At 50.7% G+C, this 6,915-nt stretch overlaps 1 protein-coding gene across 1 annotated transcript in view; it reads right to left on the reverse strand.

The window, feature by feature from the left end:
* FRMPD1 (FERM and PDZ domain containing 1) overlaps nucleotides 1-1,974 on the reverse strand; it is a 102,336-nt gene extending 100,362 nt beyond the window's left edge. The window contains exon 1 of the mRNA XM_070480244.1: nucleotides 1,750-1,974. The gene's annotated coding sequence lies outside the window, so the exon portion shown is untranslated. The remainder of the gene's footprint in view (nucleotides 1-1,749) is intronic.
* Between the last annotated feature and the right edge of the window lie 4,941 nt (nucleotides 1,975-6,915).

Below are 6,915 nucleotides of genomic sequence, written 5' to 3' on the forward strand. Positions count from 1 at the left end.
GTTTCCTCCTGAATGAGTTGAGAAAGTTCTTGCTAAGCCACTGAAAAATGAAGAAGGGAAAACTGGTGGCACTGGAAGGCATCCGAGAGATTGAAGGCTCTGAACAAATTAGCTTCAATTAGAGAGTATTGTCCAGGAAAGGCAAATTTATGATTTATGTGCCACAATTCTGCCATTTTCCTGCTCCAGTCTCAAAACACACTCTCATTAGTCCTCTGATTTCATAAAGCTTGAAACTTAAAACCGGGAAGTCTAGGAAGGAAATCAAATAATAAAATCACTTCCATAAGAATCCTTTCATAGTAATGGATCTCACCCACACACTGGGGAGTCACTAATTGCAGCATAAGCAGGAGGTGGTGGGCGGGAGGCATTGGGAAGGGACTGGGCAAAGGACAAGGTTCAACTGCCAGGATGCCACAGTCAACCACCTTGAGTTTGTTCTGCCGTGGCTGCACCAGAATTCACCTGTCCTGGAAAATATGCACTTGCCTAACTGTTGGCCTCTCCAATCACAGCTATGTTGAACATCCACCAAAGGATATCTGGTCTATAAGTGATTTTAAATTGTCTTGATTGGAAAACATTTCAGGCTGTGGCTTTAGACTAGAAACTAGGAGATGCTGGCCTCTATGTTAGGACCCTTAGATCAGTGCATTTCCCCACACCACTATTTGAGGTTTTTACCAAAATAACCGACTCACAAACAGAAATGCTTCCTGATCTATAAGCCACTTGAAAACAAATCATTATGCCGTTAAATATTTAATGATGGTCCAAAGCTCTGAAGGGGGAAAGGTGAGCATTCACCAATCCTTACCATGTCTATTTCTGGACTCGAAACAAACTGCCAATGTCTCCTTTATTTTCTAAACGCCTATTTGCAAGTGCTGCGTGGATTCCTGGTGAAATAGTCCCTCCCCAAATACAGAGACCGGGAGATTTCACTTCACCAGGTTTACAGCCGAAGGATCTCAACGATCAGCTAGAGCACTCAACACCCGGCCCCACCTTTTTATAGGCGGCAAAACTGGTAGGGGGTACTTGCCCAAGGTCACATGGTCACTGGATGGCAGAGCAATCACCAGGCACCAGGGCCCCGACTCCCCGCCCTGGGAGCATCCGCTATTTCCAAAGGCTGACTCAACACTCCTAAAGCTCAGCCAGAGCTGCTGCAGGTTAGCAACTTGAGCCCTGAGATCGACCTCTGTAAGGTCCCAACAAGTCTCTACACCCCCAAGGAGCTGTGGAGCTGAGATGCTCAGGGGTGCCCCGCGACTCACAAAGTGGCAGTAAAGCAGGACGCTTCGGGTGATCGCCCCTGGCGACCCCTCCCGGCCCAGGTGTGGCCGCGGAGATCGGGTAGGGCGGGTTGGTCTGAGGTCACTCAGAAAGGTGGCCGCTGGCCGTGGCCGCACTTGAACCCAGGTCGCCCGGTTTGCCGCTCTTTTGCACTATGTCATGCAGAGCTCGAAAACTTAAGCAATACATTGATACTGTGTAAAGATTTAACCACCGCAGGCCCTGAGCGAGACCGGGACGCGCGCCCCGCGCCGGGAGTGGGGGCTCTAGGACTGGAGGCGGGCGCGGGTCACCAGGGGCCGGGTGGTGCAAGCGGAGCGCACGGCGGAGGGCGGCGCGGAGGAAGCCGCGGGGGCAGGCAGTCTGTAGCTCCCGGAGGCGCAGGCCCGGAGCGTAGGGACCAGCAGTCCCCCCCAAAACTTTGCGGCGCCGGGACCTCGCCCTTACCTGCAAGGAAACGCCGCCCGCGCGGACGCGGACCTGGCGGGCTGACGCTCTCTGCCAGGGGCGGCCCCGCCCGGCGGCTGCACGGACGCGGGCAAGGCTCGGCCGGCGGCTCGGCTCGGGATCGGCTCGGGCTCCGCCTCCCGCGCCGCGGCTGCAGCCGGAGGGGGGGCGCACGGCCGGGCCGCGCCCGCCCGCGCCGTCTGGCCGCGGCAGGTGCTGAGGCTGCAGCTGCGGGGCTGCCAGCTGCCGGCGCCGCGACCCCCGCCCCGGGGGAGGAGCCCTGCGCGCCGCCTCCGCGGGCCCCGGAGGTCCCGGCCCGCCGCAGTGGGCGGTCCCGCTCCCACCCGGGCCCTGCCTCCGCGGGCCTCGGCCAGCTCCTGCCTGGGCGCGCAGCGTCCCCCGGGCACCCACGGGGAGACTGAGGCCGGGAGAGGAAGGGGCTCCCAGGCTCACCCGGACCGGCGGCGGTGCAGCCAGAACTAGAACCCAGAAGAGTCACGGTCCCCTTCTCACTCCTCCCTTCCCCGGGCTCTTATTCCAAGGCCTTTTGAAGAGCTCCAGCTACGCGGGACTCTAGGGACACAGATGATCCCGACTGTCCCCCACACCACCACCACAGACACGCGCGCTCACACACACACTCACACACGCCCTCGGGCTGAGGGGAGGGAGAAGGGTGGGTCCGCACTTGGCACTATGGACCACCTCCCCTTCCTCTGCAGACTGCTCGGTCTCTGGGGTGCTGGTTCCTCTGATCTCTCTAGCCACTCCTTCCTAGTCTTCCTGAGGGCTCCTCAAACCCAAAGCCCTAACATGTTGGGGTGCCCTCAGGACTCTGCATTCAGCCCCCTTCTGATCCCCTGGCCCACCCACTCCACCGGCTCCAGTCCTAGCGCTCCTCTATCCATCCTACCCATTTGCAGGATGGACACTCAGAACTCTTTCTTGCGGAAATACCTACTCAGCACCTACTGGGTCCCTGTTCTGTGTTAGACACCGGAGATCCAGCCTCGAATAAAACGCAGTTCCTGCTCTCCCAGAACGTGCTGGCTGGCAGACTGCTAATACAGTGCAGTTCCTGTAACCACAGTGCGATCCTCGGGGGCCAAGGGGGCAGGCAGCCTGCACTGGCTGAAGGAAGGCCGCCTCCTGGAGAAGATGCCCTCCGAAAAGAAACCTGACAGGCCAAGGGGGCTGCCAGCGAAAGGTGCCAATGTGGAGAGAGCCTTCCAGACACAAACCACAGGAACGAAGAGCCTAGGGTTAGAGCGAGCCCAGTGGGGAGGGGCGGGGGCCCAGGGCTGAAGGGCAAAGTCAGCAGGGACCACGCTGGGAGTTCTGAGTAGGGAAGGGGCATGTTCGAAGGGGCGTGTTAGGCTGGCATGTTAGATCATTTTGGTGTTGGAATGGAGCACAGATATAAATTTGAAAGTGTGTCCTTCGCCCCCGCCACACACACCCAAAAACACCCAGCAGCATTGCAGTAGCTGGACCTGGAGCCCACCTGGTCTGGATGAAGAAAGGCCTTTCAGCACCGACCCCCTCTCATGGTTCATTCCCAAATCCAGGCTTCTATCCCAAAACTCTCTCCTGAGAGGCTCCATCTTTACAATGTGTCCTAGGTAACTCCACCCAAAACTCCCTTTTCTCTTAGTGCCCCAGGAGTGAAGTTAGCCCTTCACTCCTTGGGGCCTCCTTCCCTGGCCCATCTCCACACTAGTTAGAATGTACAGAGTTCTGCCCCCACCATCAGCACCATTAAGGAAAGTGGACAAAAATGGAAAATTTTGAAGCCATGGTGGAAATAGAGTCAGCTGCTAAAAAGTTAAATTTGTACCTCTCCACATTATTACTTATAACTGAGTGTGAATCTACAATTATCTCTAAAGTTTAAGCTTTAACATTATGTGTTGTAGATAAAAATAACCAAATTACTCTCCCTAATGTAGATTAAAGAAAGAAGAGGTCACTTGTCAAAAAGGAAAATAAAAACTCAAACTTCTTGTCCAGTGAGTACAAATTTTGCCTATGGAATTTTGTCCTGTTCCTCTCAATGTCCAAGCTGCCTATACCAGAAGTGTGTGCATCTTCAGGTGCTTTATGTATATCTGTATAAACAATTTCACCTTTGAACCTTGGGTTCGCACTGCCATTCTGATCCCTCATGCCCCTTCAGCCTTCCTGGTCTGCCTGTTGCTTAAATACCAAGGTTGCTTGTGTCCCCTCTTGGTCCCTATTCTCTCTTCACCTTCTCTGAGAAGTTCCATCCACTGCAATTCTCTTCTTCGACTGAGATCTTCTGCGCTCCAAACCCAGAGACACAACTGGCTGCTGCAACTCCTGAATGCCCCTCAGGTACCCAAGTCTCAACAGAGCCAAAACCAAATTCACATCTTTCCCCTACTGCATTGCCTCCATGTCTCAATTGGTGGTGGGACTTAAGCCAGAAACCAAAGGAACATTCTAGATTCTTCCATCTTCCTGGCCCTCATATCCTACTGGCCACCAAGTCCAGTTAACTCCGTCTCCATAACATCTCTCATTCACATCATCTGTTTATCCTGCTGCCCTCACCTTAGTTGGAGCCTCATCATTTCTTAGTGAAGCAGCTTCACCAAGTGCTGCCACATGCTGCCAGTGACCTTTCTAAACCATAGATCTGATGTCACTCTCCTGCTGAAGATACCTCCATTTTTCCTTCTCGGCCTGGTGATAAAGCTCTAACTCCTTAGCATGGCATGAAGTCCCCAGCGATCCAACCCATTACTGCTGCAGCCCCATCTCCACCTCACCCAAAGACCTCATGTTCCTAGGGCAATCATATTTTACAAGAGTAAAAACAGCTATAACTTATTAATTTATTACTCTATGTCAGACACTGGGTTGAGTGCTTTACACACAATATCTCATGTAATAAAAGGCATAAAACCCAGTGTTAAAACCGACAGTCTCAAGCCAAACCGCCTGAGTTCAAATCCCAAAGAAGCTACGTGTTATCCTGTGTCATGTTGGGAAAATTTCATAAGCTCTCAGTTCTAGGTTTCTTCCTCTGCAGAGGGGAACTTAATAAGAATACCTGCAACCTAGGCATGTTTTAAAAAGAGTTATTAGAGATGAAACAGTAGCTAGCACTGTTAGTCATGCTTATAATCAGTACACGCAGTGAGGATCACTATGCTCCTTTTACAGTGAAGGAAACTGAAGCTCCAAGAAGGAACATCACTTAGCTATGATTCCACAGCTTTAAAGTAGCTGCACTGGGATTCACCCAGGATTCTTCATCCGATACTGTGAAATACTTTGCACAAGCTACTGCCTCACTGGGGAGTCTTCCCTACTTCCCCGGGTTTACCACAGCCCTCCAAACTTTCTTCCTCCTTTAAATCCTGGTCCAAAATACCTTCTCTTCTCTGAGGTCCCCCCAGTCCCTCGTTTGTGCCTGGGCTGTGCTTGGTTTGCTCCTTGGCAGAAAAGCTATGACCAACCTAGACAGTGTGTTAAAGAGCAAAGACATCACTTTGCCAACAAAGGTCTGTATAGTCAAGGCTATGGTCTTTCCAGTAGTCATGTACAGATGTGAGAGCTGGACCATAAAGAAGGTTGAGTGTCAAAGAATTGATGCTTTTGGACTATGGCGCTAAAGAAGACTCTTGAGAGTCCCTTGGACAGCAAGATCAAACCAGTCAATCTTAAAGGAAATCAATCTCAAATACTCCTTGCAAGGACTGATGCTAGAGCTGAAGCTCCAATACTTTGGCTACCTGATGCAAACAGCTGACTCATTGGAAAAGACCCTGATGCTGCGGAAGATTGAGGGCAAAAGGAGAAGAGGGTGACAGAGGATGGGATGGCTGGATGGCATCACCAACTCAATGGACAGGAACTTTGGCCAACTCTGGGAGATGGTGAGGGACAGAGAAGGCTGGCATGCTTCAGTCTATGGGTTGTGAAGAGTCGGACACACTTGCTGAATGAGCAACAAAAAAGTGCTTGGTTTATTCTTCAAATAAGTACCGGGCACACCTCACCCCAGTGGTTTATTTACATGTCTGTCTTCTTGAGACCTCCTAGAAAAAGACACTATCTTCTTTTTGTCTTCCTGATGGTGGTTGGTGGTGATTTAGTCACTCAGTTGTGTCTGACTCTGTGACCTCGTGGACTGTAGACCCCAGGCTCCTCTGTCCACGCATTCTCCAGGCAAGGATATTTGGAGTGGGTTGTCATTCCCTTCTCCAGGGGATCTTCCCAACCCAGGGATTGAACCCCGGTCACCTGCATTGCAGGCAGATTCTTTACCAACTGAACCACCAGGAAAGTGTTTGTCTCCTACAACTCCACAGATATTTGTTGAATGAATGAATAAATCAGTGAATAAAATACATATTAGATTCTCAGGGGAGTTTTACCCTAATAGCTGTCATTTCAATAATGACAGCTCTGTTTACTCTCTGTTTTTGTCATTCTAAGGTCATTTTTGGTGAGAGGGTAACATTTAATGATCCAATATTATTCTAGAGCAAGCTATGGCAAGGCAAGGCTTCCCTGATAGCTCAGTTGGTAAAGAATCTGCCTGCAATGCGGGAGATCTGGGTTCGATCCCTGGGTTGGGAAGGTCCCCTGGAGAAGGGAAAGGCTACCCACTCCAGTATTCTGGCCTGGAGTATATAGTCCATGTGGTTGCAAAGAGTTGGACACCACTGAGCGACTTTCACTTTCACTTTCGTGGCAAGACTGAAATTTCTCAAATTGCTATTTGGTCATGTCTTGTCCCTCTCAGATGTCCCTTCTTTTTTTAGTGACACTATGTAATAACCCATAATAAGAAGCTGTGTAGCATCCTAATGAGACTTCCTGACTAAAGCATCTGAGGTTTGAATTTATTTCCCATAAGTACCATTTCAGCTAAAAGTTTGCTTTCTCTGTGGCATGAATATGCCGTTTGTCATCTGTTAAGAGCCCATACCTTCCCCTTATCTATATTAATCTCCTTTGCATTGAAATACTTTGGAGAACTGACTTCATAGTAGGCTTTCCTATACAATTTCCTTATTAGAATGCCTAACTCTTCCTGACTTTATATCTCTTGTTCCCAAAATAGAATAGTTTACTGCTTCAAGTTTCAGCTTCACTGTCTGCAGTGATACAGGATAAGTTTCTGCTCTTTAT

Source organism: Odocoileus virginianus, chromosome 18 (genome assembly GCF_023699985.2).
Source record: "Odocoileus virginianus isolate 20LAN1187 ecotype Illinois chromosome 18, Ovbor_1.2, whole genome shotgun sequence".
In the NCBI taxonomy this organism is placed as follows: Eukaryota; Metazoa; Chordata; class Mammalia; order Artiodactyla; family Cervidae; genus Odocoileus; species Odocoileus virginianus.